We start from the raw sequence: 21,320 nt of genomic DNA, 5'->3' as shown, positions 1-21,320 counted from the left end.
TATACGCTACCTACTCGACTTCAAATCCTCCAGTTATCGACTAACAATTATGTGGGCATATCAAAGGCTTTTATATGGTCAATGTAACCATACCTCTGCTCTACCAATATCCAAAATTTTCATCTTCTTTGATACTCAATTTCAAAATAGCAGCAATGTCTCCTAGAAAGATCTCACTCTAATAGTTAGAAGGATGCGTACCCAGCACTACCATAATTTATTCCTCCTCTGGAATGACCTAGACTATTTTTGTATGGTTTGGGTGAGAATCAGAAACCCCTAAACCAAGAACTCTTGCATATCGGCCATTTTTTATGGGCTATAATGGAGAGGCTGAATCTAGTGCCCCGAAATTACATTACCCCCACAATTCCCTTAGTTTTGATTTTATTTTTATTTAGTAGTTCTAGTTGTAGTTCGTTGCACAGAAGCATTCATGCTTAGGGATTTTGTTAGATGCAAGCCTCTTCCTTTTACCAATTTTGGCCCATGTTGGTGTCGATATCAACAACAACAACAACAACAAACCCAGTGTATTCCCACAAAGTGGGGTCTGGGGAGGGTAGGATGTACACAGCCGATACCGCTGCCTCCTAAGAAGTAGAGAGGCTATTTCCAATAGGCCCCCGACTTAAGATAAAGATTAGTAAACAAGGGGATGAATGATTTAACAGAAATAACGAATAAGAAATAATAAAATAGAAATCAGAGAAATACGAAATACAAGAAACAAGGGCAACACAAAAAGAGAAAATGTGTGGGTTGGTGCAATGGTAAGAAATCGTTATTATATACCAAAAAAGTAAATAACTAAATATATATAATATTGAGAACCATCGATTGAGTTCACTATAAATTATAAACTATACACTTTGTCAATAATATATCGGAAAAGTTAATAGCCCTTACTAGCATATTGTCAAAAAGAAATAATTAATAAATAAAATAAATAATTAAATTTTACACAATTAAGAGTGTACGTATATAGAAAACATAGAAGAGTCTACGTATATAGAAAACAGTGATCAGATGTGTGAGGATGAGTAGTGATTATATAGTCAACATCCTCAAAGTAATGTTTATCAAAGCACAAGTATATTGTAAGGATTTCATTTGTTCAACCACAAGTCATACTCAGATATATTTGATCACTATCCCTTATTTATGTGGATTCTTATATAATCATATGACTTATTTAAACTCATTATGTGTATATATTTGAATAATTTATTTTTTTATTAATTAATTATTCTCTTTTAAAAATTTCGCTAGTTATGGTCTATACATATCTAACATAATCTAGTAGGTTTACTATGGATAAGGGTCTTAGAATAATCTAGACTATAATAAGTTGAGGAAAAAACTAATCATAGTCTAGTCTACACGAAGGAGTTCGTCATTAATAAACCTATCAGATTAAGATGAATATGTATAGACCATAATTAGTAGAATTTTGAAAAGATAATACTTAATTAATAATAAAATAAGTTATTTGAATTTTTCCGAAAGAAGGAGGCTCACCACTTCAAGATGACTCTTGTCAACCCAAGGATCCTATCACTGCTCAGGAAAAGTAAAAGAGTCTCTGATTCCTACATCGCGCTGGAATACAGTGTCTGGAGATGGTTAGTGGGTTAAGCGCTAGCATGTAACTTGGGAAGGGGATAACATAACGCCAAGTAAAAACCATACTAAAAATCCACATACACACATTGTACATACAAATAAACATATAATATATATATATATATATATATATATATATATATATATATATATATATATATATATATATATATATAATTCTGGGGTAAGGAACAAGGTTTAGCATGCAAGTAAAATTTTAGCCTATACTATGTAGTTCAACCATCACAAATAAGAAACCACAAGCTATATGGGCTCAGCTCCCCCCTGCTGAAAGGGCCTCAGAGTGTGTTAACCGCAGGAATCAAAGGTATCCAGGAATACCTGGGAATCCCCTGACCCCACGTCAATCTAGGAAACAAAAAGTATATATTTTTAATGTGACACAGGCACACAATCATCAACACCAACCCTCACGCTGGCAAACATGAGTTTATAGTATAAGTCCTTCGAGACTCACACCTTCACGGCTTAGCTACATAACCCCTTTTACGCCCACGTTAAAACAAGTTTCACTGACCTCTTTCATTTAAACCATGGAATTACACATTATGGCACACCACAAGTATCGTCACACCCTTACCCTTGTAACCTTCTACTTGTGCCATTATAGTTAAATTCCATTAAGTTGGGAGAATACCTCGACCCCCTTCGTTCATTCAATCAAATTTGGATAAATACCTCGACCTCCTTTACATTATCAAATCAAATAAGGGGAATTCCTCGACCCCCCTTGTTCACTAAATTAAACATAGCCAACAAGGCCTTCAAAACCCTTGTTCATTGCTAAATTATTTAAGCAATGAAATTGTATAGGTTAGTAAGTCAAACCAAGTGACAATTCCACAGTTCAAAGCCATTTACACTAGTGGATTGAGGGAATACAATTATTCAAAACCAGTTCCAAGTTCAAAACATCAATTTGGGGGAATACCTTGACCTCCATTCCACTTCCCATACCCATGCATCCCATTAGTGCAATAACATTAAACTCTAGCATGAAGTAACATGGGGTGTCTACACTACTGACCTTACAACTCAGACCATATGACCCATCAAGTGACCCTACGACTCATAGGGTCCAAGACATACCCAAGACAGAACCATTTGGGTAACACACTAGCCACCCTATATTTAAGCGACCTGCAAATCGTGTAGAGTCACTAAGACTCATGATCCCCGTTCGTTGTTACAACAGAAATGTTAGGCTAGCATACTGGCTAGGCTACGGTTGGGGCCCTATGAACCTTATGGAGACATTATGACTCATAAGGAGAGTTATAGGTTGGGCAGTGAGCTTAAAGCTCTGGAAACTTTTAAGGACCAAAATTGTAGGGTGTTACATTCTCCTCTCTTAAGTTCATTCATCCCTGAATGATATGTCAAGGCATTCATTAGCTTTGTCGTTGAGTCAAAACACAACCACACTTACCTCTAACAAAGATAGGAAACGAGGACATTAAGGACACAACAATTTCCTTTAATAAAGTTAGAAAACATAGATGTCGAGGAAAACATATGAACATACCTTAAGCACGATTATCCAAAGCGGAGAACAAGAATGGATATTTGGACATCATGTCCTCTTCAGCTTCCCAAGTGGCTTTTTCCACCTTATGATTCCTCCAAAGGACTTTTATCAAAGTCACATCCTTATTCCTCAAACGACGGATTTGCCTATCCAAAATCTCAACTGGGACTTCCTCATAAGATAAGTAATTTGAAACACCAATATCCTCCAAAGGAACAATCAAGGAAGGATCACCCACGTAATTCTTTAACATTGAAACATGGAACACGGAATGAATGGAACCTAAAAGAAAATCCAATTCATAAGACACATTGCCCACTCACCTTAAATTATGGTATAGGACAACATAATAGGGACTGATCTTCCGTTTCTTTCCAAACCACATTAATCCCTTCATAGGAGACACCTTTAAATTCACCGAATCATCCTAATTAAACTGTAAGTCCCTTTAACAAACATCTACATAGGATTTTTGGCCACTTTGGGTGGTCTTGAATCTATCATGAATCACCTTCACATTTTTCATGGCTTAGAGAGCTAATTCAGGACCGAATAACCTATTCTAACCAACCTCAAACCACCCAATAAGAGACCTACACCTCCTACCATAAAGGACCTCGAATGGAGATATCCTAATACTAGAGTGGTAACTATTATTATACGCAAACTCAATGAGAGGCAAATAATCAACCCAGCTACCACCAAAATCAAGCATACAGGACCTTAGCTTATCTTCCAAAGTCTGAATAGTTCTCTCTGCTTGACCATCTATTTGAGGATGAAAAGTTATGCTAAGGTTCACCTTAGTCCCCAAACCTCTCTAAAATGATGCAAAAAGTGAGACGTGAATTGTATACCTTGATTAGATATAATATAGACAGGTGTACCATGCAACTTGATGATCTCCTAAACAAAGATCTTAGCATAATCCTCTACAGAATAACTAGTCCTCATAGGCAAGAAGTAAGTAGACTTAGTCATTCTATCCATAATGACCCAAATTAAATTAACCTGATTACGAGATGGAGGAAGACCTATAATGAAATCCACGTTGGTCACTTCCTACTTCCATATAGGCAACTCAATTTTTTGGGACATCCCTTCGAGCCTCAAGTGCTCAACCTTCATTTGCTGATAAATCATACATTTAGCAACTAAATTAGCCAAATCTCTCTTCATGTTACTCCATCAATAGATCTCCTTCAAGTAAGGGTACATATTCATCAAACCAAGATGAACAGTGTACCATGACTTATGAGCCTCAGTCAAGATTCTTTCTCGCAACCTATCAACATCAAGAACACATATTCTTCCTTGATACCTCAATATACTATTACTGCCAATCTCAAAATCCAAAACCTTCTGTTGTCCCACATCACCCTTGACCTGCTTCAAAATAGCATCCAAAACCTATTTCTTCTTTACCTTAGAACCAAGAGATAACCTCACTACGTCTTGAACAATCACATTACCATCCTCAAAGTCTAATAGACAAACTCCAAGATTATACAACCATTGAATATCTTTCACAAATCCTTGCTTCTCCTTATCAATATGAGAAAATATCCCCATGTACGACTTTCTAAGAGCATCAGCAACCGCATTAGCTTTACTGGGTGATATTGAACACTCATCTCATAGTCCTTGAGTAACTCAAACCATCTCTTTTGCTTAAAATTCATCTGATTCTAGGTGAACACATACTGCAAAGTCTTACGGTATGAGAATATGTAAACATGAATCCCATACAAGTAATGGTGCCAAATCTTCAAAACAAAAACCATAGACAGCAACTCCAAATCATGAGTCATATAATTCTTCTCTTGCACCTTCAACTGCCTAGAAGCATATGTCATAACCTTTCCTCGTTGCATCAAAACACAACCCATTCCTATACGGGATGCATCATAATAAATAATGAAACCATCAGTATACTCGAGCAAGGTCAAAATAGGAGCTAAAGTCAACTTATCTTTTAGCTTCTCAAAGCTACCCTCGCAAGCATATGACCACAAAAACTTCACCTTTTTTTGTGTCAATCTTGTCATGGAGCAACAATCAAAGATAAACTCTCCACAAACCTCCTATAATATTCATCAAAACCTAAGAAGCTTTGAATATCGATTGGAGTCATAGGTCTAGGACACTTCTTAACCACTACAACTTTCTGTGGATCCACCATGATCTCCTAATTAGAAATAATATGACCCAAAAAAGTAACAATATTCAACACGAACTCACACTTCAAAAACTTAGCATAGAAACATTGTTCCTTAAGGGTCTACAAAACTATACGGAGGTAATTGGCATAATCTTCCTGACTTTTTGAATAACAAAGATGTAATTAATAAACACAATGACAAATAAGTCTAGAAACTGACAGAATACCCAATTCATAAGATCCATGAATTCGACTGAGGCATTAGTGAAACCAAAGGATATTACCAAAAACTCAAAATGACCATATCGATTATAGGAAGAAGTCTTAGGGATATCCACCTTTATAATCTTCAACTGGTGGTAACCTGACCGATGATCAATATTAGAAAAGTACTTATTACCCTTAAGCTGGTGAAAAAGTTAATCTATTCTTAGAAGAGGATAATTATTCTTCACCATCACCTAATTCAATTGGTGGTAATATATACACATCCGAAGGGACATATCCTTCTTACGCAAGAAGAGAACAGGAGCACTATATGGGGAAATGTTAAGGCGAATAAAACCCTTTTCAGGAAGATCTTTCAACTATTCTTTAGGTTCTTTCAACTCATTTGGAGCTATTTTATAGGCATGGATAGACATATGATGAGTGTCCAAGAGAAGATTGATCCCAAAATATATTTTTGCATCAGGAGAGATGCTAGGAGGATCATCAGGAAATATTTCAAGAAAATCGTTGACTAAAAAGATAGATAACAAAGAAGGACACTCAAGATTAGAATCATTGACCCAAACTAGGTGACACAAACACCCCTTTGAAATTAATTTCTACGATTATAGATAAGACATAAACATTCTCTTAGCAACTAGAGAACTCCCTTCCCACTCAATCACTAGTTCATTTAGGATTTTGGAAACTGACCCTTCGAGTCCTACAATCAAAAGAAGCATAGCATAAATGGATTCAATCCATCCCCAAGATAATATCAAAATTAAACATCTCCAACTCTATTGAATCCTCCAATGTCTCCCTGCCATATATAGATACCACACAACCCTTGTAAACTCTTCTAGCAATAATAGAGTAACCCATAGGGTAGAAACAAAAAAAAGAATCAAGGACACACTCGGGACCAAAACCAAAATGAATAGCCACATAAGGGGTCACATAAGAAAAGGTTAACCTGGGATCAAGCAGACAATATACATCAGAGAGAAAAGTTTTAGGTACTAGTAACAGCATCAGGAGATGCCTCAGAATCCTAATGGGTAGCAAGAGCATACAAAAGATTTTAGCCAGTGCTAGTACCAAAAGTAACGCCCTTTGGTGTAGGAGCTAAAAAGGCGGTAATTGGGACTTTATTAGACTAGTAGAAGCATCGCCTAAAGGATAGTTCATCTAAATATGGTCAGGCTGGCCATATTTAAATCATTTGTTTCTCCCTTCATCACAAAAACCATAGTATAACAATCCAAAAAATCTACAGAGATGATATAATGGAGCTATTTAGGCCCCACCGACATGAGATAGGGCACCTTTTACCCTAAACCTACTATTATTCTAAGAGTGATGATCACCAGATGGGTTAGGAAATAGAGCACTACCCAACGAATAAGCACCAGAATTCCTCTAAGCCTTTTTTATCCCCACTACTTACCACCTCTACTACTATTTTACTGACCTTCACCCTGCACAGAATATCTAAACTTCTTACTCTGCCTTTCAGCTATCTCAACCTGCTTTTTTTTTTGTCATCAACCTGTTACATGTATACCACAAGTCTAGGAATATCTATATCACTATTTAGTAAGGGGGCCTTGTACACTGGCACTAAGTCCCGAGACAAGCCCAAACCAAACTTTTGTATCTTAGCCCTCATGCTAGACACTAGCTCAGTATAATAATGGGATAGTAGGTGAAATTTCAAGGCATGCTTATTTATAGTTATTCTGCCTTATTTCAGATTCACAAACTCCTCCACTTTTGCCACCCTGAAATCTTGAGAAAGAAATAATCCAAAAAGGTACCAGGAAATTTATCCCATAATGCCAACTCTAATCCTTACTTCTTGACTGATCCTACTCCTCATACCATTGATATCCAACATGCTTTAACTGACATGGGAAAATTTCACACCCTCCGAGTCAGAAGCATGCATCACCCTTAATATCTTCTCCATCGCATCCATAAAAGCCTGAGGATCCTTTTCCACTTTAATGGAGCTTAACATTAGAAATGTCTCCTTGGGTAGTGGGGTATGATCGCTATTAGCTTGTACAGCTCAAGGAGCACTAGTAGGAACCGGTAGAACGCTACGGGGGCAATTAGAAGCAAGGACCCTAGACCAGGTTTGTACCTTATAAGCAGGATGAGTTTCATTGACATTATCCTTGTAGGATAGAGGAGTTTCCACGAGAATCAAATCTTTAGGAAAGCATGATCTGAAATGTGAACAAATGGAATTGGAGGAGATTTCAATATCCTATACTCTACAACCCAAAAATAGAACATAAGGAAAGGGAAACATTCCTAAATTCCTTGTAGCCCCTCCTTTATAAGTGTGGTGCACTATACACCCATAAAAGAGGCTCTACTTAACATGTCTTAGTGGACACCTTATGACACAAAACCTAGGCTCTGATAGCAACTTTGTTAGGAACCAAATCAAGGCCTGGCAGTGATGGGTATCTCAAGTCCATTGAGAACTAGAAACCGACCCCTTACCTAGTCAAAAAATCACAATACATATAGAAGTGGATGAATTTAGAACATATAACAATATAGAATAAAGGTAAGCTCAATGGAGACTAAGAATATCTATATCAATACTCACTCCACAGTAATCGACAAAGCCTCTAACAACAAAATTAAATCTAAGTTGGGATATACCCCCAAAGATAGGTAAAACAAGTCAAAAAAAAGTCTATGATAATAGATAAACTAAGAAGCAATGACCTTCTGGAAGATGCAGGCTAACTACTACAAGCTGACAGCTAACAACTCAAAAATCCTATCACTGCACAGGAGAGTAGAAGTGTCTTTGGTTCCTACGTCATATGGGGATACCTAGTCTAGAGATGGCTAGCGAGTTGAGCGCTAGTATGTAACTTGAGAAGGGAATAACATAATGCCAAGTCAAAACCATGGTAAAAATCCTTATGCACATATTGTACATACATACATACATATATATATATATAACATGTTTGGGAAGGGGACAAGGTTTAGAATATAAGTAAAACATTAGCCAGGACTATGTAGCTAAACTGTCATAATTAAGCATCCGCGGGCTATATGCGTTTAGCTCCCTTTACTGAAAGATCCCCATTGCATGTTAATTCCATGAACTAGAGGTATCTAGGACGACCAGGGAAGTCCCTGACCCCACATTAATCCATGATACAAAAGTAAATATATGTAGTATGTCACAAGCACACAATCATTAAGACCAACCCTCATGCTAGCATATGTAAGTTTCTAGTACAAGTCCTTTAAGACTCATACTTGTATGGCTTACCTACATAACCCCCGTTTAAGCCAATGTTAAAATAAGTTTCACATACCCCTTTCATTTAAACCATGGAAATAAACATTATTACACACCATAGTATCATCACACCTTTGCACTTACAAGCTTTCACTTATGTCATTTTAGTTACATTCCATTATCTTGGGGGAATGCCTCGACCCCCTTTGTTCATTAAATAAAATTTGGAAGAACTCCTTAACCTTTTTTAGTTTATTAAATCAAATCGGGGGAATACCTCAACCCCCTTTGGTCATTAATCAAAGTATATCTAACAAGTCCTTCAAAATGTATATTCATTATTTAACCATTTATGGAAAGCAATATTATAGGTGAGTAAGTCAAACAAAGTGACAATTCCATAGTTCAAAGCTATTTACACAAGTGGGTTGAGGGAATACAATAATTAAAACCAGTTCAAAGTTCATAACATCAATTTGTGGGAATACCTCATCCCCAATTCCAATTACCACACCATGCACCCTAATAGTTCAAAAACATTCAATTCAAAGCATGAACAAATCATAAAAAACATGGGAAAATAATTCAAGAATCAACCATTCTAAAATCCTCAACTCATATAAAATCCCTCATTCAAATGCATACAAATAAACCATTTAAAACACATAATTTTCATAAAATAAGATTTCGGGAAGAGTAATATGTTTTAATCTCCAAGAAAATTGAAGAATGAATCACCCTTGGAAGTTCTAATTGCTAACCTTGAGAAACCCTAAGTATTTTTGCTTGAGAGAATTTAAGAGAGCCTTAAGAGTTGTTTTGATTATGTTATGGATGATAATAAGGTACCCAGTGGGATTTTAAGTTATCAGTTATTATTAGGGAATAGGTAAAATATCCAAAGTACCCCTAAGTAAAAGTTAAAAAATTATCGCCAGTTGATCAGTGGAGAATTTACCATTTATTTGTATCCAATGTTTGTGCACACTATTATGATTTGAATGTGTAAATGAGACATATTAATGATTAAATAAACTAATTTACACATTCTTTTATGCACACAAGTAATGAAATAGAAAAATGTGGATTTCACCAAAATAGAGATGAAAGGAGAGGAAAAATACACAGTCAAAGACCCTACACAAATCAGGCTCAATTACTGCGATTGCGTTCTAAGGGCCACAATCGTAGTGAGTCAAGATTGGTCATCCAGCATGATTGTGTTGATCCTATCATGGTCATGGTAGCCACAATCTCAACAAAGTTGATGCAATCACGGCGTAGCTAGATTTTGGCCCAGGGCAATTTTATAATTTGACATAGTTGATTCCACTTCCTTTATAAGAAACAAATCTTTATTTATTTGGGGCATTGTTATTTGTATGAAAAATATTTAAAAAATTGAGAATTGGTGAACCCTAGAATTTGGGGAAACATTTTTGTATTAAAATTTCAACTTGAAATTGGTGAAATTGAAGTGTAAAGTGAGGATTTTCCTTGTCCTCCATTGTTATGGATTCCTTGTCTTGGGATTATGTTGAAATAAGGAGCAATTGTATTTGGGTGAAGATGTGTTTGAGTAATTCTTAGTTGTTGCTTATAGATTCCACTATTGCTTGTTTTAAATAGTTGGGATTTATAGGTGAAAATCCCAAAATACCCAAAATGGGATTGTTGGGTGAAAACCCAAAATCTTGAAAGATCTCATCATTCTTGACAGAGGGATGTGGGTTAATCTTTGGGAACCCATAGCTTCCTTGAAAGATGGCTATCGGGGGCCAAAGCAATAGTGGACAATTGTGAATATAGCTTACTTTCTTTTGTCATCTTAGAAATATGTGTAGATGGAGAGTAGGTTATGTCATGGGCATCATCCTAGAAATAGGGATGTCCAATTGAGGTTTTGGGTGGCTTTTATTGATACACCATTAGACACTCGAAAGAGTGAAAAAGTGACATCATTGAGGCCTTCTTGAAAAGCTAGCCTCAAGGACTCTTAACCTAGACTAACATGTCATCAACAATTAGGACTTTTACAAAACCATCATGATCCCATGCACACCTTGACCTTAGGTAGACATAATCCCAAGATCTCTTCAAATTTGAATTCTAAAACAAAAGATATTATCTTTATGTATTTCTTGACTTGATATTGATAAGATTCTATTCCAAACCAAACCCCTCACTTTACATTATATACACTTCGGGTATCTTTTTAGTAATTTCGACATCTATCAGACTCAAAATCTAAATCACGGTCCTCGTCGATTTGACCTCAATAAAAGTTGAGCTATTGACAATAACCATCCTCAACCACTTTAGATGGAATAGTTGAGTTTAGTAAAATTTTGCCATTGTCGGAGAGTTAAATCTTCATTTCACTAGTGTGGTGTTGAATGTTTATTTGGGTATACCCATAGTGATTTTGATTTAATTTCCTTGTTTTTTTTAATTAGGTAATCACTATTTTTATCGAATTTGATTTGAAGGGACTTTTTGCGGATCAAGCACATGAGGACCAGAATTTGCACTTGGAGAAGTTTGTAGAAGTCTGTGCACCCTTTAGTATTGCATACATATCCCATGAGTCCATCCTATTACGTCTTTTCCCATACTCTTTAACAGGAAAGATGGCACAATTGATAAATTCTTTGCCCGCCGGTTCCATCACCTTGTGGATAAGTCTTATGGAGGCTTTTTGTAATGCCCTGAATTTGTATCCCAGATGCTACACGGTGCTCATAATCTCAAAGGACCATAAGTTAACCCATGACCGGTACCTGTTGTAATAACTAGATAACAATAATACTGAAAGATGCGGAAATATGGAAAACTAGCCATAAGGTTCAATACTGTAAATAATATTGAATATGGTATCACAATACCAAAACTGAACATCAATACTAAAAACTGAACAACTGTCTTAAAATACTTTAGTCTGAAAGACCTCTAAACTGACTGAACTGTGGAGTTGATGGGACAAGTCCCCAACTAACTCCGACTACTAAAAATGAACTGAAATACTAAAATAAATAATCATATCCTCGAACTATGAGGACTCACCACTAACTATGTATGATGAGAGTCTGATCTGCTAAGGGTGCTTGGAAGCCTATGCATCTAAACCTATGATATAAGACATTATAGCGCAAAAGAAAAGCATGTGTCAGTACTTTAAATATACTGGTATACTCAGTGAGGTAGGCTAAAATGCAAGGGTTCATATGCATGAACAATATTAATTGAATAACATGAGTATGACTGAATGTACATGCATGAATACGTATACTATAACTGATATCGCGATAGTATTGAATACTAAATCTGAATACAAATTAATTGATATTTGAGTTTATAGATACTATATTATTGATAACTAAATTACTGTATCTAATAGCCCTAATTATGTGGAACTATACTGAGTTGTATGCTGAATTGAGTTACTATATCTGATAGTCCTGAATCTGTAGAACTGAACTGAGTTTTATTTTAAGATTGAGATTGAAACTGAGACTGTGGGAGGTAATCATCAAACTAACATGCCCCTTCGCTAACTGATTTGTGGTCCAACTTGTAACCCTAGTTGGAAGGGTGTCAATACCATGCCACAGATAAGGACAAGATATGAGTTAGCCCTCTCTGACAGGAAGCTCTTCTGTCAATCCTCGCTGGTAGGAAAACTTAAATGAGATATATCGACCCTATTCTTAAAGGGAGATATCTCAACCTACGCTGGCTATGTAGTTCTGGAATACAAGGATTGATTCTAAGGACCACACCCTCTACTGGCAGATAAGCCCCCATCCTTAGGTTCACTCGGTACTGAATCCTACTTCTAACTGAATGGACACTGAACTAATTTCTACTCTGTACTAAACTGGACTAAATTTTTACTGATATTACTGTTTGACTGAACTAAACTGAGTTCACTGAGTTCCGTGGACTGATGGAATACTACTGAATTCTATTAACTGACTGAGTCTACTGAGGTCTGATCTGAGTTTTATGATTGAATTATGAACACTACTGAGATTTCTTGGGTTTCTATAGCTGGCTGAGTTCTACTAATCAATTCATTACAGATATTACTTCGCAACTGACACTGGCTCTAAGTAAGTAGCTAAATTGTTGGGTATTAAATAACCCTAGGACTCGATAGTATAAAAAAAAGTATCACATGATCCTGCTTAGCATAAGAATGCACATTGAATTCATAATGCATCTATAGAGACATCTTATTAAACTCTTGCATGGTATAACTTGCAATTAAGATAGAATTACATGATTTTTTTTCCTTATTAGTTCACATGAACTATTTATCAAGCACTTGGTGACCATACATATGCACATAACACTAAACAACAAGTAGACATCATAATTCAAATCCCCATTGATAATTTCAAGGGTTTTACATGGATCCTCATGATATTACTTACATATCAATTAGCCTCACATAAAACGTATCTTAAAACATGGATTAGAATCCCAACTAATGAATATAAACATAAACATAATAAAACCCAACATAGAATTCATAAAATGCATAAACTTGAAGTTTAAAAATAGTTTTTTAGACTCCAAGGGTAGAAGGGACCCTTGGATGAACACTTGACATACCTTAGTTGATGGATTTCTGAAAATTAATGGTGATTTATTGAGTTCTTGATTTGAAATTTGAACACCTAGGGTTCTTATTCATGGGAAATTTGTGAAAGAATGAATATAATTGCTCTCCAAAGGGTTTAATTTTGTGTTTTAAGGACTGAAGGGCATGGCACAAAGACCTAATTAACCCTGAGGATGCAGCCCTTTTAATGCCTGTAAACTGTGTTACCGACACGCAGGCCTACGTGTCGAGTCATTGGCATCGACGTGATAGCCAACATGCCACGTCAAGTCCTTATCGGTTCACTGGAATTTGCACTGAAGTTGGGGAAAAACTATCTTATCGACGTGATGCATCAATATCGCGTCGATCAACTATTTTGGGAACTCAAACATGATCTAAAAGAGGTCCGAAAAATATGAATCTTGTCTGGAAATACCTATTGACATTCTTGATCATGAATTAACTTAATATCAATATTTAAAGAATGTAAAGGTTATAAAATAAGATTGCCAACTTTCGAAGGCTAAATTGGCACTAAGCCCGAATACTTAGTTAATATATTCTAAGTTTGGGACCCTTAACAAGCTTTAAAGACTGATTTAAGCTAGAAATTTTTGTGGGGTCTTTATCTCCCCTTTGAGACTGACTAAGCTGAGAATACTTGGTAGACTGAACTTACCTAATGGACATGAGTATACTAAACATGGTTATATGATTGACATTACTGACATACAGAATTTCATACTGAACATGCATATCTGATACATGAGTACATGACCGAGTTAACTCTGAATGCATGACTGCGATTTTTGATAAGATGAGTTTCTCATACTAAACATGCATATCGGATGCATGAATACATTGCTGAAATCTCATGAACATATGACTGAATATGCAATGGTAACTGATACCAGGTTTTTAATGGAAAATCTCAGCATGATATTGAATAAGCTTAAGGAAAAACTATTACTTAAACTGAAAAATACAGATGAACCCAAGATTATTTTTGAAGTATGCATGAACAAGAATATTAGAACCTAACTATGATTGGAACATGATACATGAATTGAATATCATGAACTAAATTGAGCCCTCTTGAATACGTGGCTTACAGCTGAGATTAGAACTTGAGGGTCAACTTATGAGTACCCACTGCTCCAAACTAGATTCGTTATGTGAAGAGAACTGAGAGGTTTAGGACATGAAAACTTGGGGTTATAGTGTATCTCCCCCTTGGGACATTACGTCCCCCGAAGAATACTGACTTGGCTGAGATACTGAGGAAAACTGGGGTGATGCATAAGGCAGCTACGAACTGATTCATGACTAAATATCTGGGGCCTAAAACTAAGACATGATATATGAACTGAGGTGACACATAACTACCTGGTTGGTATATCTTAGAATAGTTACATTCATAAGACTTCAGATAGTGCGACTAGATGGAAAGATGAAAAACCACACCACACGAATTTGTCCTTCTGACAGCTAAACTAAATTACTGGCTTTATCATCTAACTCATATTGAAAATATATTCTCAACTGAAGATTTTCTCTGACACTCTTTTTATTGAGTTTCCAGCTACTTTAGGGAGTAAGGAAAGCTTGGCATTGTCTGAATATGACATCACAACGTGGCTGGAATTCTGTAATATGAGGTGAGGCCTACGAATCATTATCTAAGATGAGTGACTAAGACTTAGGCACTGCAACTATAAATTATCAAGCTTATACATATCCCTTGAATACTCTCTCAACTATACTCTCTACCTTAGTACGACACATCAGTTAGGACTATTGAAAAAAAATATTCACATGGGTGTTGCACATGAATGCATAAGCATACTAACTTATCTGATTAATTGAATGACTGATAGTTGAATACTGGGTCTACAAGACTAATGTATACTTAGTTTAAATAACTGGACTGAAACTATAGAGTATTATGTATACGAGGTAAGGACTGACTGAGTAATATGAGATAACTGAGCATGAATTTATGAAAAACTATATTATCTGAGAATACAAGACCAAGCGTATAACATGATTATAAAATATTTTGTAAACTGAGGTACTATAATACTAATAAATAAGTATCTGATAACTATATGCTATGGCCGAGCAAACCTAAAACTGAACTAAGTTTCTTATCTGATCACAATAACTAAGACTATAACTTAGACTATGATTCAGATGGTAACTGGGACTGAACACATTGTAAGGCATGAGTACAGAAGGCATGAGCTACATGACCTGATTTTGGAGTTTTCGTATTCATGGAACATGATTCGTACTACTGAGTGAACTGGAACTCCTCATACTAAGAATTGGAAACATACACGATTCTATGGAAAGTGTATGAATATAAGATGTGTTCATGGAGCTGAGATGTAAAGAATCCATAGTTATCATGATGACTGCAGTACAAAACTTTGAACTGAGGCAAAGACGGGTTGGGCATCATTCCCACCCATTATTTTTCTACACATACTAATATTACTAATGAAATCTAGAAGCCTGAATTCTTGAGATATCATAACTGAATAGTTCCTGTATACCCATCGGGCCATAATAGATTGACCCACTAGGGTAGAGGGTAAGAAAGGTTTTGTTAATATTTGGTCTGACTTTAAAGTTAACTGCTATGCAAAGAGTTACAAAAGACAAAAAATCTCTTGGATCTAATGAAACATAAACAAATAAATGAGAGGTCTATAACGTACCAGTGGTGGCATCAGGGGATATTTCCCAATGTTGCCTAGACTGAAGTGCATAAAGCCTATTTGGGTGGTGCCTACTGACGGCACTGGAAGTGGCACCCTACTGATTCAGGCGACCAGACTAAGCTGAAGGAAAAATGTGTTGACTTCGTAGACTAGCCTTAGGACAGTCTTAAACTCTGTGATCTAACGTGCCATATCCACAACACACATCAATGCCAGCTATACACATACCCTATAATTCTTACTAAATTCTTCGGAAAGTAGATTAGTATGAACACCGCTTGCGCTACCCTAGGTTTTGTAGCCTTGCACCCCATTATTACTATCATTCCTGAACCTTGGTACTGGTGTACTAGATGAAGATGGAACTGGGGTTGAAAACTTTTGACTAAATCAAGAATGATTACCACCTTCTTACCTTGGCTGGGTAAAACAAAATTTACCTATTCTAGCTCTCTTATTTCCTCTCTCCTTTTTATTAAGTTTTTGTTCCTTAATCTGTTGAGCATAGACCATAAGCCTAGATTAGTCTATCTCCCTAATCAATATTGCAGTCCTGCACTCCTCAACTACTCTACCCGATACCCCAGACATAAACTTGCTCATTCTAGATTTATTGTCTGGTACTACATGGGGAGCATACTTAGGTAACTGAGAAAACTTAAGGGAATACTCTTTCACCCTCATAGTGCCTTACCTGATATTGATGAACTCTAAAACCTTGGCTTCTTTCATCTCTAAGGGGAATAATCTATTTTAAAAAGGTCAAAGCAAACTCTTCCCATTCTATGGGCTCTACACCTACACCCCTGTCTACCTTCCACTGCTTAAACCACATATGGGCTACATCTTATAGCTGATAGGCGGCTAACTCAAAACTCTCACTGGAAGTCACTCCCACGATATCTGTGACTTTCTAAACCTAATCAATGAACTCCTGTGGATCCTCTTCAGACGTAGAACCTGAGAATAAGGGAGGATTCATTTAAGTGAAGTACCGATTCCTAGCTGCAGCAATATTAGCCACTGGGTTAGTCAAAACAGCAGTTGGCCATTCATTCTAAGTTATGACTAAATTAGAGAGTAGTGAATACAGTCCTAAATTTTGTATGACAGGCATGCTCGTCTAGGGGATCTGCCTGAACGAGTTGAGGTACTGACTGATTTTTGGTCCTTCTTTTATTAGTCCTTTTGGGAGGCATGTTCTGTAAGTGAAAGGAAGAAGCGGATTATATTAAGAGTTTTACAGGAGCTCATGCTCACTCACATGACATGAATACTAAAAGAAGTAAAACTGTTCCTCAAACACCTCGTAGCCTTTTGTCCATAAGTGTGGTGCGCAACTCACCTAAACACAAGACCTTACTATATGTGACTTTTAGACTTCCTAGGACACTGTTGAACCTTAGGCTCTTATACTAATTTTGTAGAGCTCCGAGTCTGTACCCTAAATACTACACAGTGCTCATAATCTCGAAGGACCACAATCTAACCCATAACTGGTACCTATTATAATAACTGAATAACAATAATACTGAAATATGCGAAAATTAGGGGGAAAACTAGCCATAAGGTTCAATAATATAAATAATACTAAATATGGTATCATAATACCAAAACTAAATATCAATATTGAAAACAGAACAATCGTCTAAAAAGCCTCTAAACTGTCTGAACTGTAGAGTTGACGGGACAAGTCCCTAACTAAGTCCGACTGCTAAAAATGAACTGTAATACAAAAATAAATAATCACATCCTCAAACTATGAGGACTCACCACTAACTCTGTATGCTGAGAGTCTGAACTGCTAAGGGTGCTTGGGAGCCCGTACGTCTGAACATATGTTATAAAATATCATAGCACAAAAAAAAAAAAAGTGTATGTACTTTGAATGTACTGGTATGCTTAGTGAGGTAGGCTAAAATGCATGGGTTCATATGCATGAACAATACTAACTGAATAACATGAGTATGACTAAATGAGAGTACATGCATGAATATGTATACTATAACTGAGATCATGATAGTACTGAATACTGAATCTAAACACTAATTAACTAATGTCTGGGTTTACTAATACTGTATTATTGATAACTGAATGACTGTATCTGATAGACCAGGTTCTGTGGAACTATACTAAGTTCCGTACTGAACTGAGTGACTATATCTGATAGTCCCGAATCTATAGAACTAAACTAAGTTCTATTCTGAGATTGAAACTAAGACTATTGGAGGTAATTATATAACTGACATGCCCCTTCTCTAACTTATTTGGGGTCCAACCTATAACCCTTGTTTGAAGGGTGTAAATACCGTGCCACGAGTAAGCACAAGCTGCGAGTTATCCCTCTCTGGCAGAAAGATCTTCTGTTAACCCTCGCAGGTAGGTAAACGCAAATGAGATATATAAACCCTAGTCTTCCAGGAAGATATCTAAACCTATGCTAGCTACGTAGTTCTGGAATACAAGGATTTCTTCTAAGGACCACACCCTCTACTAGTAGGTGAGCCCCCATCCTTGTGTTCACTCGGTGCTGAATCCTACTCCCAACTGAATGGACACTAAAATAATTTCTAGTCTGTACTAGACTGGACTGAATTGTCACTAATATTATTGTTTAACTGTATTGAACTGAGTTCACTGAGTTTGATGGACTAATGGAAAACTACTAAATTCTATTAAATGACTAAGTCTACTAAGGTCTGATCTAAGTACTATGACGAATTATGAACATTATTGAGATTTCTTGGGTTTTTGTAACTGGCTGAGTTCTACTGATCGAGTCACTACTGAGATTAATTCTCAACTGACACTAGCTCTAAGTAAACAGCTAAATTATTAGGTATTAAATACCCCCAGGACTCAATATCATGAAAATAAAGCATCACATGATTTTGCTTAGCATAAGCATGCATATTGAATTCATAATGCATCTACAGACACATCTTATTAAACTCTTGCATGGTATAACTTCCAAATAAGCTAGCATGACATGATTTCTTTCCCTTATTTGTTCTAATGAACAATTCATTAAGTACTTGGTGAGCATACATATGCACATGACACTAAACAACAAGTAGACATCATAATTCAAATCCACATTGACAATATCAAGGGTTTTACATGGATCCTCATGATATTACTTACATATCAATTAACCTCACATGAAACATATCATAAAACATAGATTAGAATCCCAATTAATCATTATAAACATGAACATTATAAAACCCAACATGGAATTCATGAAATCCGTAAACATGAAGTTTAAAAATAGTTTCTTGGACTCCAAGGGTGGAAGGGACCCTTGGATAAAAACTTCACATACCTTAGTTGATGAATTTCTAAAAGTTAATGGTGAGTTCGTGAGTTCTTGATTTAAAATTTGAACACCTAGGGTTCTTGTTCTCGGGAAATTTGTGAAAGAATGAATATAATTTCCCTCCAAAGGGTTTAATTTTGTGTTTTGGGGGATGAAGGGCATGGGAAAAAAACCTAATTAACCCTAAGGAGGCGACCTTTTTAATCCCTGTAAACTGTGTTACCGACGCGCAGGATGACGCACCGCATCGAGTCCATATCGCTTCATTGGAATTTGCACTGAAGATGGGGAAAAACTATCTTATCAATGTGATGGTCGACGCGACGCGTCAAGATTGCGTTGACCCATTGTTTTGGGCATTCAAACATGGTCAAAATGAGGTCTAAAAAATTCAAAACTTGTTCGGAAACACCTATTGACATTCTTGATCATGAATTAACTCAAATATCAATATTTAAAGGATGTAAAGGTCATGAAATAAGATTGCCAACTTTTGAAGGATAAAATGGCACTAATCCTGAATACTTTGTTAATATATTCTAAGTCTGGGACCACTAACAAGCTTAAAGGACTGATTTAAGCTAGAAATTTTTGCGGGGTCTTACACTTTCTTAATTTAATACTTTCCGCCTTTGAAGATGTTACCATTACTGGATGAAATCATTAATTTCTGCCAATTTCATAACGAACAGTGGTGTGAAGCTTGGGGATGTTTCAAGGAAAAGATCTTGAAATGTCCTTACCATGAGATACCAGAGAAGATGCTTCTCCAAGTCTTCTATAGGGAATTGGACCAAATAAACAAAGTGATAGTATAAAATGCATTTGGTAGAATTCTCATTAGATAATCATATTGGGTTGCATCAATGGTGTTAGATAAAGTAGAAAGTTTGTAAAGGGGATGGGACATGAAGGATGCTGAGGTGTCCGTGGAGGACCCCTCCTTATCTTTTATGCGCCAAGATGGAAAAGGTTAAGATAAGGTAAAAGATGCAAACATGATCAAGGTAATGTCACACCTTGAAATCCTTAAGAATCATATATTAGGAGCCCTAATTGGAAGCATAAATATGATAGATACAGTAGAGGTTAAGCCATGTGAAAGTGCAGATGAAGAGATAGTTGGTGATAAATTGAGTGTGTTACCTAAATATACGGAGGGTTTCCACCTTGACTCTCAAGGAAAAGGAAGGAATCAAGGTCAAGACCATGAAAGTCAAAGCATGACACAATGTGGAAAGGAAGAGTGCATCAATGAAGAAGTTTTGGCTCAGATCTTGATTTGTATTGAAGGGACCGACAAAATGGTGCATAAAATGCAAAGTGATTTATCCGTGCTTCACCAAATAGTTTTGTCCCACTCAACTACTATCCAACAACTAGAGGGCAAGGTTAACTCAGATATTAGTGTATCTAATAGAGAAGAAAAATAAAGAAATTCCAAGTAGGTAAGTAATAAATGCTATGGGCACTCAAGATGGAAAGGTCTCAGGAATAGTATGGATCTTGAGAATACCAATGGAAAAGAAGAGGATGAGAAAACAAAGGCAAAGAGAAAGAGGTTAAATAATGATGAGCCAAAAACAAGTGGGGGTGTGTTTGAAAATTCAAATATAAATGCGTGCCAAATTGTCTCCATTCCATCAAGCAATATTCCTCCCTTTTCCCTAAAGGGTTCTCACCAAAGGGATAAAATGTGAAGTTCAACAAGTTCTTTGATAAATTTAGCACCCTATTCATAAATATTCCTCTAGTTGTGGCTTTGCAAGATATGCCGGGGTATGTAAAATATGTGAATGATTTGATATCAAAGAAGCGGCTTATGGAAGATAAAACAATA

The 21,320-nt window shown here is 36.3% G+C and overlaps 1 non-coding gene across 1 annotated transcript; it reads right to left on the bottom strand.

Annotated features, from left to right (window-relative positions):
- Positions 1-20,123: 20,123 nt before the first annotated feature.
- LOC124886260 lies at positions 20,124-20,231 on the bottom strand. The gene has a single exon (XR_007043346.1). It is a non-coding gene; the product is annotated as a small nucleolar RNA R71 (small nucleolar RNA).
- Positions 20,232-21,320: the final 1,089 nt, after the last annotated feature.

Source organism: Capsicum annuum, chromosome 7 (genome assembly GCF_002878395.1).
Source record: "Capsicum annuum cultivar UCD-10X-F1 chromosome 7, UCD10Xv1.1, whole genome shotgun sequence".
Classification (NCBI taxonomy): Eukaryota; Viridiplantae; Streptophyta; class Magnoliopsida; order Solanales; family Solanaceae; genus Capsicum; species Capsicum annuum.
Note: the sequence above shows the minus strand (reverse complement) of the source record. Positions and strands in the feature narration are given on the sequence as shown.